This window comes from Haliotis rufescens, unplaced genomic scaffold (assembly GCF_023055435.1).
Source record: "Haliotis rufescens isolate VD_foot unplaced genomic scaffold, xgHalRufe1.0.p SCAF_9, whole genome shotgun sequence".
Classification (NCBI taxonomy): Eukaryota; Metazoa; Mollusca; class Gastropoda; order Lepetellida; family Haliotidae; genus Haliotis; species Haliotis rufescens.
Genome location: NW_025964383.1, coordinates 45,522,115 through 45,540,904, shown reverse-complemented (window position 1 = coordinate 45,540,904; position 18,790 = coordinate 45,522,115).

Sequence of the window (18,790 nt, the reverse complement as noted above, 5' to 3'; positions counted from 1 at the left end):
CATAACGCTGGGCTGAACTGCCCTCGTTCAGTTAAACCATGTTTCTCCCTCTCCAATTCTTTTCCCTCCCCCTTTCTGTTCGATAACTTGCCCTCATTTAGTAAACAAATTTCCAAGTAAGCTATCTACTTCAGCACACAACAAAGGGTTACCAAGCCAACTCAAACTCCAATCACCCCACAAGCACGCTTCTCCCCGTCAGGCAGCTTGCTTCACTCAATCAAGCATGACGCCGTCCACCCAAACTGGACCCCTTGTGAACCACACAAATATACAACGTCACTCATAACAATTTAAACAAGGTTTAAATCTCTTAATGTATATTGCTTATTTGCGACATCACGCGATATTTATTTTATATTGCCCTTTAAACGTTTTCCGGTCTCTTGATGTTTATATTTCCTGCACTACAGAAACTCATATGATCAGGTTTATTTATATCTGGTCACGTGTTTATTATACGCAATAACACTAAACACATTTCCAGGGAACGTGAGCGACTCACCGAGAAATCCTTTGTAATGCAGTCATAGTAGAACCTTGATTGAACTACTTGACAAAGCTACCAAATAATGAAATTGACGCAATATGGACTACAAAACATCGGTGGCGTTGAAGTTTGGCCTATTTTCACAATACAAAAGCAGCAGCGTAGTATTCATTGTGTCTGCAGTGAATCGACAAATATGGATTTCAGCAGCTGGTTTCATGACGGAAGGACACATTTGCATAACTACTGTCCGATTTGCATTGCATATGGTGGCGATGGTTATAAGACATTCGAGTCGCATCAGTCAGCCATCCCACAGTCAGGCAACACCTCTATCTCAATGGGATGATCCCTAGCTGGACATAGCGGATAGATTAGACAGCGTGGGAATTTTATCATATTTCACAAAACATAATTTGAGCTCAATTCGTTTATTCGTAATATAATATAGGTCATCGTTGACGTCGAATAATAAATGTACATCGACAAGTGCTGTATAACATGAACAATTGTAGATAACAATAACATATTAAATTATGTATTGTCGGTAATTTATAGTACTTTTTATTAAAATATTAATATATTAGTTTCTGATTTCACAATAATTGTTCTGTTGGCAATTATTTACAATAATGCCCGTTTGTGTGGCTCACATCTAAATCGAGATACAATTTTTTTTTAACTTATTACCTGTTATATAAACTTGTATATAAAAAACTACACGTACTAATGAAGGTTTAAATAGTGAATATGAGTTGGTCTTAGACATTTCAAACATAAAATAATGGTATTGTTGTTTATAACAGTATCTTAATCCATACACAAACTTAGAACATTGACACATTATCAATACACATATAACCAAATCCAGGAGAGCACATTAAATGTTTTTACCCTTTGATACCCAATTCACTTTATACATATCTAGACACTTGTAAGCTTATTATTTGTGTTCAAATCATTGCAATCGTTTTATAACTACTAATGGATAACCCATCCATATAAAGTATCATGATTTTGACGATTTAGCTTGTAGAAAGCGTCTACATGCTGCAAACTGCATAGATTCGATTGTATTTACTAGAATATTATCATGATATGTACATTTGCTTTAATGTCATTACAACCTTGGACATATTTTTTTATTATATTAATAATGTATTTTGTGTACATTTTCTCAACATGTATGATACTAAATGTAAAAAATGAACAGTTGCAATAAGACATCTCGTTTGATGTTTTAGGCTATCTGACCGATGCGGGCATTCCTCCATTAGATCTGTACGAGTTACCTCCCATGTCTGAAAAGGACGAAGGCACTGTGTGCTGAATACAAACCAGTCCAGTTACAACCTACAGTATCAGACTGAACATGCTACCACTAAGTACTACCGGGCCCGAATGGGGTCAAGTGCTGCTTGTTCAAAACAACTGCCAGTACATACATCCCATATATAATGACATCACACACTATTGTCGCACATGTGATATGTGGCAGTCTGACTGTTGTGGATAATATTATATTCAGGCATAACAGTCTGTAGTGTAGGGCGTTACATACGGGAACAGTATCGGATCTTGTTGGGGTTTAATACCCACAAACGTTGATGTAATAGTGTTTTCCCATGAAGCCTTCAATATTGACATAATGTTAGATGAAAGGGAAGCAACTCTAACACACGTGTAGTGTTTAAGAAGGTAAAAGCTTTCTTACTCCTCGACGCTGAAATCTTGTAATGTAGTCATTCATACAAAGATCAATTTAAGATTATTTTGGAAAATAGTGAATATGATTTTATCAAAACGTTCTGTAAATAAATAAATAAATTGGTGGATACATTTTTGTATAAACGGTCGCTCTGAAGCATTCGTCTTCATTAACGACTTCCGTGAGATAAGTTATCCACTTCTTATTTGAAAGTTCTGCCCACCACTGAAAAACTAGAGAAAAATATATTATTCTAGAATTTCTGGAACAGATTATATATGTGTGTGTTACGCATATTTCCACTCTTTCAAATATAGCTGGAACATTGTTGACACCAATGGAAAACAAAATCAATTCACTTACTAATGGCATGAACAACATTCTAGTCACAACAGCGCTGATTGGATAATATAAGGACATTAATGCGTCTGTGTGTTTGTTGTTTCACGTCACCCTTCTGCAACAGCAAAGGTTACTTGGGACATACTCTCATCTGATATTCCCACTTGGGATATATTTGTTTAAACAATAGTAACTTTTACCCAAAACAAAATAATCAGAAGTACTCAGTGTAAACGCCGCATAAGTATTTCAGTTGAAGTTACTCATACTGCAGAGATGGTCGGGTAGCCTATTGGTTAAAGCATTCGCTCGTCACGCTGAAGACCCGGGTTCTATTCCCGATATGGGTACAATGTGTGAAGCCCATTTCTGGTGTTCCCCGCCGTGATATTGCTGGAATATTACTAAAAGCGGCGTAAAACCATACTCACTCACTCACTCATACTGCAGTTGAATACACGATGCAGTTCGCTTATAAACTTTACATTAATATTTTGTTTGTTTGTTTGTTGTTTAATGTGTCAGCAATATTCCAGGTATATGACGGCGGTCTGTACATAATCGAGTCTGGATCAGACAACCCAGTGATTGGCATCATGATCATCGATCCACGCAATTGGGATACGATGACATGCATCAACCAAGTCAGCGAGCCTGACCACCCGATGCACACACGATCCCGTAAGCATAGTTGCTTTTTACGGCAAGCATGTGTTGCTGAAGACCTATTCTAAGCCGGGACTTCACGGATCTCACATCAGTAATCTATCCATGTACGTTCAATTGTGTTATTACTCCACCGCGTAGAGAGAACCCGTTTTATAACAATACACCTGTAGTATACACTGTGTAATAACATCACGTGCAGACATGACTATTTGGGCATCAGGTGGTCATTCAAATGGGGGCGGTAGGTGCCATTGTGCAACTGTACTCTGCAACGTCTACTCTAAACCCGATGGACACTACTATTTTTCACTTAACACCAGTGATGAATGTACACACCACGAATGCATCTCAAAACTGTATTATTGACATTTTATATTTGAATATGTGTACGTGGGTTTTTACAGTTGCCTGTGATCTATCACAGGATTAGAGAAACCAATGCGTTTGAAATAGAGTATTCACATTGTGAATGCAAGCATCGTGGCAATATAGTTTGCGACGCAACTAGGGTTCAGAGCATCATCGTCCCAGTATTCCTCGCCGCGTCTATTTACGACCTTTACCTTCATTTTGCACATGAGAGTAATCGCCCTTGATCCAAGTGGACAGTCGTTGGAAATGTCCTGAGGTCAAACGATACAATTCAATGACATTTACACTACTAGCTGACACTTATAAAATCATGACATGACTGATTGACTAGGACTCCACTCGTTTACACTGAACCTTATGTTATGAAGCCAGATTTTGTCTTTAAAAACAGGTACCGCTAACGTGGGAATGTTGGTGTTTATGCAGGGATACACCAGGCGGTGTGATAGCACAACCGTGATAGAGTAGATGAACTTCAGCTCGCCACGACCTGTGCAAGGGAGGCTACTCCGTGAGGTACAACATCGTAATCATTAACAGTGCATTGACAGCTCACATGCCGGATGCAGGTAACGTTATCACAGTTAGTTCATTCTCATCAACACTTTCACAGTGTGGACGGTGCATGAGAGACGTATTTATGGACACTACATAGGCAACATGTCAGGCATCAAACAAACACTTCCTTTTAATCCAGATTGTGTGAGCGGCGGGTGTTACCGACAAGGCACCAGATACTTACCAATTCAGCGCACACCTGGAGTTATCACTGATTCTTAATCATCCACTCATGTAATTGTAATCGCTCTTGTTGTCTTGTTCGCTCACTGACAGTTTATCGAGACTGATTATGCTCTGGTGTGGAAGTGTTATTTCACTGTTAGGAAGATAATAAAGATTTGTGCTGGTGTCATGGCGATAATTGTAAACAATTAACGTCAGCTGTGAGACTTCCAGATGTGACGTGGTGATTCATGCATGTGTGTGACGTGGTGACGTGGCGATTCATGCATGTGTGCGACGTGGTGACGTGGTGATTCATGCATGTGTGTGACATGGTGACGTGGTGATTCATGCATGTGTGTGACGTGGCGACGTGGTGATTCATGCATGTGTGCGACGTGGTGACGTGGTGATTCATGCATGTGTGTGACATGGTGACGTGGTGATACATGCATGTGTGTGACGTGGCGACGTGGTGATTCATGCATGTGTGTGACGTCGTGACGTGGTGATTCATGCATGTGTGTGACGTGGTGACGGGGTGATTCATGCATGTGTGTGACGTGGTGACGTGGTGATTCATGCATGTGTGTGACGTGGTGACGTGGTGATTCATGCATGTGTGTGACGTGATGATTCAGGAGACATTCTAATAGCCTGAAATTGATTTCAAAACCAAGGTGCATGTCAGTTTCCACCAAATACAATTACCAGTTATCTAAATGTCACGACTACACACTGTTATCTTCTTTTTGAGCTAAAGTTAAGAGTGTCACTGGTACTGATAGCCGTCGTCGCCTACCTGTTTCAAGCAAAACGAAGTGCATTCAATTCAGCGACTTTTGTTGTTGTTACCTTTAAACAACGATGTTGCACATTTTGCTGATGGTCAGTATCGGGATGTGTTGGAAAAATCTACTTTGTCGAAGATTTGTTTATATTTTCTACATGATGGGGCGAACTATGTACTAATCAGCTATCACATAATAACTATTTTTGACCGTGTCATACCTCTATTACTCACTCATTCGCTACGGTAACACTTTATATCCAAACAATATACAACACTATCAACTCTACATTCAATATAATATGTTTTGATAGCTCAGTGAAAGGGCATCCTCGTTTAAAGTGAAAGAGTTTGCATTATAACATATTTACATTGGATAATCTGTTCCAAATCATGAACTCTGACTATGCGATACACTTACAGTACAATATACGTCCAGCAAAGGTTTCTGGGTTATGCAGAACTGCACGTGGACTGGATGCCTCTTTACCACACGACGAAAAGCGTACATTGTGTCGCAGTGATACTTGAGCACTGAATGACAACATGACATTATAGCATATTTCAAGTATTTGACAACTCAAAGAGTTTTGCAGAGAACAGATTGTGGTCCTTACAACACTAGTCTCGAAATAAATACTTCCTTGTACACTGTAAGCAGTGTGAATAGATCACGGTCGCGTGTTATGTGTCAGGTTTGGGTGTAGATGTTCATCATCTGTATGCCACTGACCACACACACACACGCACGCACGCACGCACGCACGCACGCACGCACGCACGCACGCACGCACATATGCGTTAACAGTGTGAGAAGGAGTTTGAAGCTAAGGTGAGGCAACATTCGGAACAAGTGGAGGTGTGATGTGCATAAAGGAGTTGTTTCCCTTGCACCGTCGAGAGTGAGCACGACAACACCTCTCTCACTGCGGCAGTGTTGATATGACTCATCAAACCGTACTGGCGTAACCCGCTCGTGACTGTCAGTGCGATGTGAGCGATCAGTGTAGTGTACCTGAAACTGACGGAGTAGTCTCCCTTGTATCGTTCATGCCAAGCAACATACACAAAAACACATACACACACGCACGTACACACTATGGTTTTACACGACAGTGTGAATGGATGTATGCAGTAGGATCCCAATGGTGATGTTGTCACAGCAACAGAGGGCAATTATGTAATTGAATCTGTATGGGTTAATATTACTAAAGTTGTGGTCTATGCATTTGTATTATCTACAGGGCCTTTTCGTAGCGTCTTGTGATGGTATATGCAAGTTTGTAACTTGATGATTCATGCATGTGTGTGACGGTGATTCATGCATGTGCGTGACGTAGTGATTCATGCATTTGTGTGACGTGGTGATTCATGCATGTGTGTGAAGGTGATTCATGCATGTGCGTGACGTGATGATTCATGCATGTGTGACGTGGTGATTCATGCATGTGTGTGACCTGATGATTCATGCATGTGCGTGACGTGATGATTCATGCATGTATGACGTGGTGATTCATGCATGTGTGTGATGTGGTGATTCATGCATGTGCGTAATGTGGTGATTCATGCATGTGCTTAACGTGGTGATCCATGGTTGTATGTACTATTTTGTCATGTGTATATGTGTACAGATTGTTATATTGAATGTATATTGCGGTGATAGTGATGTATTTTCTTGTAATTTGCTATACATTACTGGTATATATAGGCCCTCCCCAACCCATTCTGTTAAGGGATGGTATGTACTGCTTGTTTCCTTTCGTGATTTGGGTGCAGTATTGCTGACTGAAGTGTGATTCACTGGCACAGAAAATATATATAATCAGTGTAATTTGACATGTTATGTCAGGATAGAAAATGTAGATAATGTTACAAGAATGTCATATATAGGTAGAATGCTTTTCCTTACCAAGATAGTTTGCTACCGATCAAATATGCCACTGTAGTACAGACCCTTGCAGAATACTGTGAGGTTATCAGTATACATTCGGGTGAAATTGACATAATGCCATCCGAAAATCCTGTGATTGTAATGTAGCTAATAAATATATACTGAGTACATGATGCATTTGTATAGATACATAAATGTATCATAAATTGTGTACAAATTTCATATGATATGTTGACAATGTTATGGTTGGATGGATGTTAATAAACTTCAATGCTGAACCGCCTGCTGTCTGATCAACTTGAGAAAATGTCTGAATAAAGGGGATCAATTATATACGTTTGTATTTTCAAAATGAAATAGACGAATACTGACCTAATATACCTTGTGTTGTGTTAGGTACAAAAGATGAGAATGTGTGAGGGGATTTATCCATGAAGGATTTGAGACATAAAGTAACGCCATAGCGATCGCTTCCATTCCTTTGAAGCTCTAATGTTATTTCTTGAATTACCTTAAAGTTTGAACATACGTCTTTCCTGCATGACATTTTTATGAGTTAATTCTTCGTCAGTTTAGCTTCAGATGGTTAGATTCATAATGACATCATGATTAACAAGAAAGTTAAATGGTCATCATGTATCTTATCCCAGATTATTCTCAGTGTTATAGAGCAGTTGACTGCATGTGACATCTCTACTGTTGTTTCACTCAGTGCTACGTGTCATTTTACTTCACTGAATTATCGATTTCAAATATTCAGATAAATATGCAGTCATTCTAATTTTGATATTGTAAGGATTTCAGGCCAACATTACATGCAACACAGAGGTACGGAAACAAGATGTTTGCTTGACAGAGACAACAACGAGTTAGATTACAATGGAAATCAGATCCCGCGCCACGGGCAGGCACACACTACTGTTAGGGAACCGTTGCGTTTGGGGCGAAGCTGTCAAATACTGGTAACAACCTCACACACTGTAAAATTCTAACTCTCAGGCACAATATTGTAAAAATGAAATAGGTGGAGTAAGATTGAACACAGCTTCAATTGGCAAGCGCTTTTAACTCGTACCGCGTACATGTCTCATCAGGCCACAACTGAATAACGGACAAAAAGAAACATGTAGTTATGTGACGTCATAACATTTAGGAGAACTTTGACGTCATAATACCAAAGTAACCACGGGCAAATAATTTACGCCTTAACATTCTACTCAGGCGCGTTACATGAATGAAATGTTGCTCTTTTTGAAATAATGTAGGTTCATGATAAACATTTAGCTTATATAGTGGGAAAACTAAAAGTATAATGTTCTGTCTACAAAGCACGAAATTCCGTTTTAGAAATTGCAATCGGTCATACTACGAACAAGCATCAGGTGATTCATTTATTAATGAATGTAATAATATTTACCTTCTCCGAAGACGCCAGGGGCCCACACGCCATGACGTCTGACAAAACAAACTAAATTTTCGATAATTCAGCACATCTTTTAATAAGGCTGGCACTCCACTAATATGGTGCAATATTACACTTATACAAGTAGGTGCATCTTAGGACATTTACATGCTATATTTCACTTTTAAGACCTTTTTGATGATTTCTTCATTTCATATGATTTGTGATAATACCTAAACGTATACGGTTTCAAGGTCGATAGGTGTGTTGGAATAGTTTCGTCCCCGTGAAGATACTAATAAAATAATATATTATCCTTATCCACAGCAATTCTCAACGAGAAAACTGCGTTACAATGGACTAGTTCTGAGCATAGCGGAGTAAAGCCCCCACTTCTTGTGTGTATTTACCCTTTGTCGTCTTTTTACGTCATTAAGGATAATCTATGTTCTTCATTTATACAAATCCATTGGATGTACCATTATAATGTTCAGAATAAGGCAGTATTTTGTTTTCGAAAAGCTTTTTTCATTGCTCAGTAATTTTATCAATGTATTTATGCATCAGGAAATATCTGACAACTGTTAGCACTTTCTATTTTTCAAACCAGTGTAAAATATGCCGTTAATTTTACACCATCAGATTGGAAATTTAGTATTTTTCGTACCCGGGTAATTTTAAAGTCAGAGGTAGATCCAGTTCCGCGCAACTGTACTTCTCGCAAAAGTTCAATTTTCAGAACAATTGATCAACAATTGATGAATATATGTACATTTGATAAGAACAATAAAGTCTTTTACACAAATATCACTTGGCCTTGTCCTTATTAGTCTCTGCAGTAGATGATGGAGTTCTAGGGATAAGCTGCTGCATCAGGGTCCACATGCCAGTTATGTCACAGCATGTCAGATTACTGGTGGAGGAATTCCCAATGTCATGCAGGTCTTGTACGTTTAGTACTTTGGTTGTTGTTGGTGTTGTTTGTTGTTTAACGCCGTACTCAGCAATATTCCAGCTATATGACGACGGTCTATAAATAATCAAGTCTAGACCAGACAATCCAGTGACTGACATTATGATCATCGATCCACGCAACTGGGATCGTTGACATGCGTCAACCAAGCCATCGAGCCTAACCACTCAATCACGTTAGTCGCCTCTTACGTTGAGCATATAAGCTAAAACCCATGAGCATGGTATGGTGCATAAAAGGACTCTCCCAAACTGAGAAAATAATAGTCAGGCCTCTGAACCCCTGTGCATCGCTACCTAAACGTTTGTGCTGTCTTGGTAGGGGGACAGTAATGTGTTGCAATTTCCTGTGTACCGTTGCGTCCCTCTGATGGGCCAAAAGCCGGATATGCGAGGCCCGGATTCGACCTTTGTCATGTTTCTACATTTATCACATTATACCAAGGTAGAATCTATAATCTGTGTCACATGAAGTCGACACAACTCACTCACTATTCAGACAACAGTGTGTTTTGTAACGTTCTTTGTTTAATCGAGCGGAAAAGCTATTGAATTGGAGTAAACAACGAAGTTAACAGTATACCTACATATTATTTTATGGCAATCAATATGAACACCTAAGTATGCCAGTTATGTATGTATACATATCTAACTTCAATTGTGGATGTACTTTTGCGGCTTCTTTATATTAACATTGGAAGAACTTTCTGAACTTAATGTATAATCAGCTGAGCTGCAGAGCCCCAGGCCTATATATTACTTTGAGGATATGAATATGAAGATATAATATTTAAAGATAAATATAGAATACTAAAAGAGCTCCCGTGTAATACCAATTTTATGAAACGAGTGAATAGTTGTGGTATCTGACGAGTGAAAGCGAGTCAGATACCACAACTATTCACGAGTTTCATAAAATTAGTGTTACGCGGGAGCGAGTTTAGTATTTTATTTAGGACTTGCCATTGATAACGTTTTTGAATTATACTGTTGAGTATGAATAGGCTGACACCTACACGATCCACGACATACTCCAATTGAGTTTAACAGAATAATACTTCAAACACGTCAAAAGCTGAAACGTATGAATTTCATACCATACAACGGTCCACCTTTAAAATTAACAAAATTATCGAAGGGCTAAGACTATCGCATCTCACATATTTTAACTTAGACTAACGACCTCTCGTTGCGCTACAATACGATCGCCTTGTGGAACGGGACTTGCATCTCAAAGTTTTCAATAACGTCACAATACCCGATGACGTAAATTGTGGAATTTTGTTGCAAGATCCATCGGCGAAACAATGCCATGTGACGTCAGCCTAGCAACAAGGTTGCTGGGGTCATCGAGTGTGCATAAGCTCCTCTCAGTGATCTATCAACTCCACACGCAATGTCGATGAATAAGCCAAGGGATGCTGAGAGCTTTCAATATTTGTTCGTGAAACGTGTTCCGAGAGTACATAAGCACGCGTTTTGGTATTACACAATATGTAATACAGCTGTATGTTTATTAAACGGGTGATCTCATCGCGGGCAAAATCATAAGACGCTACTTAATCTAATCAGGTGATCAGCTTTCTCTGACTTGGTTAATTTTTGTCATCGCTCTAAGACGACCCTTATCGCTGCACGTGCTGCCAGCCACTGGTTTTAAGTGGCACAGGCGTGATTATTTACAAGCCGCCGTAATATAGATGACTGTGGTGAGGAAAAGCATTGACACCCAAGGACCATGAGTCCTTGGTATAACCTTGTAGACGACATACTAGTCATGTTGTCTTTCAGACATATCTTCCCTCAAATGACCGCCTCCGTCCTCTAGTGGTAGGTCGTCTGCCCGGAGTGCCGCCTCCGTCCTCTAGTGGTAGGGCGTCTGCCCGGGGTGCGGAAGGTCGGGGATTTGATCCCCGTCTGCGTCATCAATAATATACGTTCATAGATGGTAGTTGTTGCTTCCCAACCTGGCGCTTAAACAACACACACACGTGCATGCACTTCGCTATTTAAATGGAATTATCTTGTACACGTTAAGCTCCATTTCACTCACTTCACCTGATTATCGGTGAATTTTTGAACTTTCAACATTAATTCATGAGAGAAGATAGTCCTTGATCCCGAGTAGTTACTCATAGTATGTGGATTTCCTGATCTCAAGTGTAGACATTAACTCTCTATTGCTGGGTTGACGTCACATTATATTGTCATGACGTCAAGAACATATATTACGTCATCTACAATTTCATTTCAGATCACCTCACCACCTCATCCCTCAAATGTTCTGATACAAGTTGTCTTTAACAGGTTTTTTCATCGTGCAAGATGTTCGAGGTCCGATGCAACTTTTTTTACAAATGTAAAGTCGAGTTTAACAAGAAATTAGTCAAGATGTATCGGTCTCTGAATGAATACAAGATACACTTTAGAAACAGACAAAAACATGATCACTTGTATATAGAAGCCGTATATGACGTACAGACACAGACATTATCCCAGGCAGCGTGTGTTTGTCAAGTCACAACTAAACAAGACCCAAGAACACGACAATAATTGTACGCCAGTTTCGTGTGGACATTTCATTTTAGCAAACTAAGGTGTCTGTGGAGAAGTAAAATGTGTCAGTTGCTGATTAACAAGCAAAGATGTCCCACCAATCCAGGTAATGACATAGATATTTGTATTGAATATTTCCCCGGGCTACATCTTGTACAGCGCCAAATTACAACAAGGTGTGATTCTGGAGACATTTGACTGCGACCTTTATAGATAAACACGCTCGACGAGTTTTAACTGTGGACGTTTACATAAGTGTTCCGTTTTTGGTTATACTTCAGACAGGCTTTAGAGTGTATGTTTTTTCTATATGAAAAATCTTTGTATTGATTGTACTAACACAATATTATGTCTGGTTGGTACGCTTACACTACACTTTTTGAATGAACTACAATGAATTTGCAACAAAATAAATTATTAAAATATGTCAAGAATGTTTTTCTTTAACACTGTTGAACTGCAGAAATGTACCTCAGAATATTTTCTGATCAATCGACCAGGACATCACATACGTTACGTTTTTCTTGTCGTCTCTGCAAACAATCAACACAACTGAACTGAACTGAACTTTTTTTACTCTCGGGTTGCTAGCAGCGACATAAGAGACGCAATTAAAATACTGGTTGAACAAAAATGTGTATACATAAAAACAATATTACAAACTCATAATCATAACCACCTGTCAAACAAACATGATTGACCAATAAAAAAAATCCGTAATGGCACAGAATCCGTCATTTGGTCAGAAAACTTTAAATCTGTCGGATTTTTATTAAACGCTAAAGGAGTTTCAAAGCAACTTTAAGGGAATTGCTTTCTGTGTTATATTTGATGTGTCTTGCATTTGCCTGACGAAAGATCAAAAGCAAAATGACTTCTTATAGAATATTGTTTAATATGTATCTAGACCTATTGCAGCATACACGGTCGGACATCATGCTTGCAGGGACCCACCATTATTCTGGGATTATTAAATGAGGCGTTGAAGAAACAATTTTGTCAACAAGTAATTTTTAAAGACATCCAGCAAGTCCAGTGAACAATTTATTGTCCTCTCCTTTTTGTTTTGGTTAATGGGACTGAGAAAAAGGCACATCCAGTTAAATTGTGGCAATTATTAATATTTATATTTTACAATTTTTCAACAATTATAAGTTGTTAGGGACCTGTGTTATTACCGGGAATCCTGTAATGTAAGCAAATACACATCGAATAGAAATGACGCGAAGAATTCAATCCTGACAATACAATAAGGTCAAAGAACAAGATCGTCTTCCACGTACCAATACACATTCGTTAACTTTACATCAGCATAATCCATTAACTCGAGTTCAACTACCCCGCTTCGATTAGTTGGCCAAAGGATTCTATTCGACTCAAATACCACTCGTGAGCATCCAGCTGGGTTGAACCACCATGACGCGTTTCCGGTACTGGCACAACCGTTGACGTCATTGTCATAAGTGCCAAAACGTGCTCCATTCAGGTTCTTGGCAGCATCGCCCGCGCCACCAAACCCATCGAGATATTCACCGTTCTTGGATTCCCTAGAGTTATCCCAATGCCAGGCATAGCCTCCACTCGAAAGTTGTTATACCAGACCCTACCATAATTTACATCACGAACCAGTACGAGAGCATACATATCGTATCTGCCCTGTTTAGTTAACTGGTGAAGGTTTTCAAGGCCCATAAAGTGAAAATCCGGGACGTAATTTGGCGTGCCATTTTTTATTTGCTTCCATGACACTTTAAAATTATAATTGTGTGACCATGGCACGGAAGCGATTATCAAAAGCCACAAGATGGCAACTGATCGGAATGCATAACGCAGGAATGTCTCGTAATGCCATTGGTCGGAATTTGGGGTATCATCACACTGTCGTAAGCCGTTTAGTCGAGAAATATGCTCAGCCCGATGATGTACAGGACCGTCCCAGATCCGGAAGACGTCCTGTGACGACACATCGCGAAGACAGGGACCTTCTTCGTCTCATACGCCGAGAACCCTTTTTAACAAGTGCTCGTCTGAAACTGCCCAATCGTCGTTTCAGAACCAGAACTGTCAGGAACCGGCTGAAAGCAGCAGGACTGAGGGCTAGACGAGTCAAAAAGTCCCTTGTTGAGAGATCATCCCAAAGTTGCTTTTTTAGCATGGTGTATTGCGCGACAGAACTGGAATCTGAGACGGATCCCTTGGTCAGACGAAAGTCACTTTCTGCTCCACATCACACTGATGGAAGATCGAGAGTCTGGAGGCACAGGAACACGGCCTACACCCACAGGAACATTAAACTGACTGTTGCATACGGCGGGGACTCGGTAATGGTTTTTGGGTGTATCTCTCATGATCGCAGGTTGGATTTGGTCACCATAAGGGGCAATTGAACAGGGGTTCAGTACATCAGGGACGTTTTGAGGCCAGCCGTCTTTCCTCATTTTGACAACCACCCTCTTGCTACTCGACCACAGTACATGGATGACAATGCAAGCCCTCATCGTTCGCATGCAGTCGTGGATTACATGACGGCCATTGCAATAACGACTCTACCCTGGCCAGCAATGAGCCAAGATTTGAACCCCCTTGAACATGTTGGGGATATTCTTGGGCGATGCATACAGGCACGAGATCCTCCGGCACAGTTGGAAGTTGCATTGCATCAGGAGTGGTTGTTGTTGACCCATCAACAGATCCAACGTCTGACTGGAGGCATGAGACGTAGGGTGGAATGCGTCAACCGGGCACATGGCCGTTACACCCGCTACTGATCTGTTTCACGCGTCATGTCTAGTGGAGACTTTAAGGAACATATTCAATCACAACACACCAAAATCTTCTTTAGCTGTTGTCAAATGTTTGTTCTATCCGATGCCATTGGTATCGCCCAGCTTCTGTGGTCAGTCATCCCATGCCATGATTTTTGCCATTTGTCATGGTTCAGAAATATGTGCGTGCTTAACTTGTTTCTTTGTGTATATATACATGCAATCACATGGACCTTGACTATGCAAATTCATTTCTTCGAAACACTGAAATTGTATTCCTTATGCATGTGTTCAATTTCGAGATGCATTTACACTGGCAGTATTTGTTTCAAGTGGAACAAATTCCATGTAAAACAGAAATATTGTATGACGCTCCTCCTAAAATGCCTGATAGTACCTCAGAATTTATAGTACCACCTCAGTGGTCTAGTGGTACAGCTTCCACGCGAAGAGCAGAAGGTCCGGGGTTCGATCCCCGCCCGCATCATACCGAAAGCCGTTAAAAGATTGTACTTGTTACCCTGTCTGGCGCTCGGCATTAAGGGGCTAAGACAAGGCTGGTCGGCTTTGAGTCAGTATATTGTGTCTGAGTGGGGTATTAATGTTAAACTGTGGCATAGTATCTCAGTATAATCAGCATCTTTTCGGACTAGTACAAGAAGACACACACACACACACACACACACACACACACACACACACACATGCGTGTCGCTATATAAGTGCAAACATCTTGGACGCGACGTTATACCAAATTTCACCTCACCCCTTTCACGTGGTTGTAATGGTATGATCTGTTTGACAGTGACTGTTTGAAGTATTACCAACCTCGGTAGCGACTCTGACAGTAAGCCCCTACAAATCCCCCGACACAGTGGCAGGTCCTGTTCTGCGGGTAGAAGACAGCCCCATTCTCGCATGGATTTATCTGTGAATATTAAAATTGTACAAACATTTATACCGTTGAATGTGTGCATAAGATGATGAATGAGCGTGTGAGTGTTGACTCGTTGCAGTGTCTGTGATTTTAATGTATTTCATAACGTTTCGTTTAGTGTGTACAATGTATAATGGGGAAGGAGATGTGTTTTTAAAGAGGATGATTAAGGTTCAGCCAGCACTGCGCAAGTTTCATCACGTTAACCTCCGACACAACATGAATCTGAATCCACACGGGAACATGGCAATCAAGGTGAATGAATACACGACTATCAGGGGCTATGAAACATCTCAGATAATGCAGAATCATGTCAACTCGCTACATTAAACAAGGATTGATGCGACGACGTTCATACGATGTTATATGAAGGTTCATACTCCAGTGAACTCACACAAAGTGAAAGTCAGTTCATATAGTTTGTATCGCAATTTGCTATCTCAAATGATGTAGGCCTAGACATATACACACTTTTACTTAGTACATGTGACTTCATGTTTACACTAACACCCATACAACAACCAACTGTGTTGCGGAATAAATTAAGTAAAAAAAAGAGGTGACAAGAGTGAATATACGAGTGCACAACTTGCTCTTGAGGAACATCTGACACAACACGTGTATTTAAAACATATCACTATCAGCTATCACCATCTTCATCTTGTTCACCAGGGTAGGTCGTCGCGAGGTTATTTGTAAACAGTCATGCAGTCAAACTCTGACGTTTGTAAAGGATGAAAATGGTCAGACAGAACGTTTCTGTTTGTATCCGTGCAAGGGAATTCCAAGGGGTTCCCCCAGGAATGTGGAAGTAGTCTGTCAGTGTTTACGTCATTTTAAAAAAAAAGTCTCGTGAAAAACGCATGAACGTCACAATGTCGTCCATACATACATGTATGAACGTCAATGTCGCAGTCATGTGACCGATCTCTCCTCCAATGGCCGAATATCTTGTAAACTTTAAATTAAAACTTTATAGTCTGTTGAAAACTGATCACTTACACACGTTCTGCATATTTAGTTTCTTGATAACCTGGATTCAAGGAAACTATTAAATGTACTTGGCGTGTCAACACGCCAGAAAAACAAAATACTATTGATCAGATAAATCCCAAAATGTTATTTAGTGCTTCTGTCATACGTTACACAATATATAAACTTCCCATCGACACATTGTATGTCTGTAAGTGATAATGATACAGGCAAAGTTTCATATTTTAATAGGTGGACGCAAAATACTATCGGCATGTATGTGATGAATAATGTTGACCTTAGAATTTACATTTGTCACATAAATCAAACCTACTTACTATTGCCGTTTGGCCGCAGTCAGCAGTAGTTGGTGACCCTGAACAGTTTCCCTCTGTGTAAAACCGACTCAGCTGACACGTGTAGCCACCTGGAATCTTGCAGTAGGAGTTGGTTGTCAAAACGTCACTGTTTGTTCTTGTGAACGGGCAACTCCGGAACGAAACACGTCTTCTTTCAGCAAGGATACGTCCAGAGTACGCCTGCAGCAGCAGGAAGACCAGGAGTGGCTTCATCTTCGTACAGTCAACCGTTGCCTAACTATGTGACTTAAGCAAGGCGAGGAAAAACACAATTATTTTGATGCAAGGATGACAGAAAACAAGATCAGTTTTGAAACGAATGTGCACACAAATTGATACAGAAAGTTATATATCCAGATGGCGATTTTGATAGCGATGTATATCTGTATAAATGTAATTCCTAAACAAGTGTGCGCACGTACATAAAGCTACAACATTGTTTATGCTGCTTGTTACATTTGGGTGTTATAAACAGTTTTGAAAGCTTAACAAGTTGGGGATACTCGTTTTTATAATGACTACTTCACGAAACAACGTTTGCCTGAGACTTTGTTCACCTACTGGATGGATGTCTGTGTGTGTTTGTTGTTTAACGCCGCACTCAGCAATATTCCAGCTATACTGGGGTTATCTGTAAATAATCGAGTCTGGATCATACATCCAGTTTCTAACATCATAAGCATCGATCCACGCAATTGGTATATGATGACATTCATCAACCATGGCAGCGAGCCTGACCACCCGATCCCGTTAATCGCCTCTTACGACAAGTACAGTCGCCTTTTACGGTAAGCATTGGTTGCCGAAGACTTATTCTACCCTGGATCTTCACGGGTGTACTGGATGGAAAGAACGATACGAGCAACTTATTTTGGAAGATACATATTATTGTTTTAAATGTCTGTGTTATTCATGCTGAAAGATACATCGAACAATTCAATCGTTCAAGGCGCGTTTTTACAGGTTTCAGGGTTTCTGAAGTCGAATATATTATGACGAAGCATCACCAAATTGTGAATAATAGCTTACTAAAGATGATTTAAATATTTCTAAATACTTTGACACTTGTCTAATGATAAAAAAGCAAACTTACAGTTTTGCAGTTGAGTGGCCAAGAACTGCAACACTACCGTTTCAAATTTGATGTTGATAGTGACGTATCTCCTAGACGTTCTCCGAGCTTGCTGCTGATCCTCCTTATAAGGAAATAGTAGTTTATCCAAGCGACACAGCTAAAGAAGAGACAGTCAGTGAAGACACAGCGTTTACACAACATTGGCTGGATGTTGTCATAATAAAACAAACTACTTCTTTGCTTTAATCTCGCTACTCTGTGTTTCCCATCTTTCCACTGACTTAAAGTGTGGAGATGGGTAGCTGTTTGGCATAATCGATAAACCCTTCACATAAGAATTGATTTTCACATTGTGCGAGTTCGGTGGAGTAAGGTCATTTATTACCCATATGGGCTCAAATATGCAGTGTAATAACTTTTTGATATTTGCACAGTGTGCAATTAGTGTTTCTCGAAGCTGATTGGTCAGTTAAACAAATGTCAATTTTCATTGGTCGACGGGACTATTTTTCTCTCATTGAGTTCATTCAGAAATCCAGAGCATTCATTCACATGTTTTCCGTGCTACAATCTCACTTAATCGAGATTTATAAGACTAGAACATAGTTTCATATCAACCACATGATTTCACAGTATAATGAATAAAGCATTTATTTCGCCCGAGTTTTAGTTAACAATAAGCGTAATTACAAAAAACAAAACTACGTGTGCATTGTTTGTAAACAAACATGGCTGACCATTTGACACCTGTCAAACTAAATGACCTC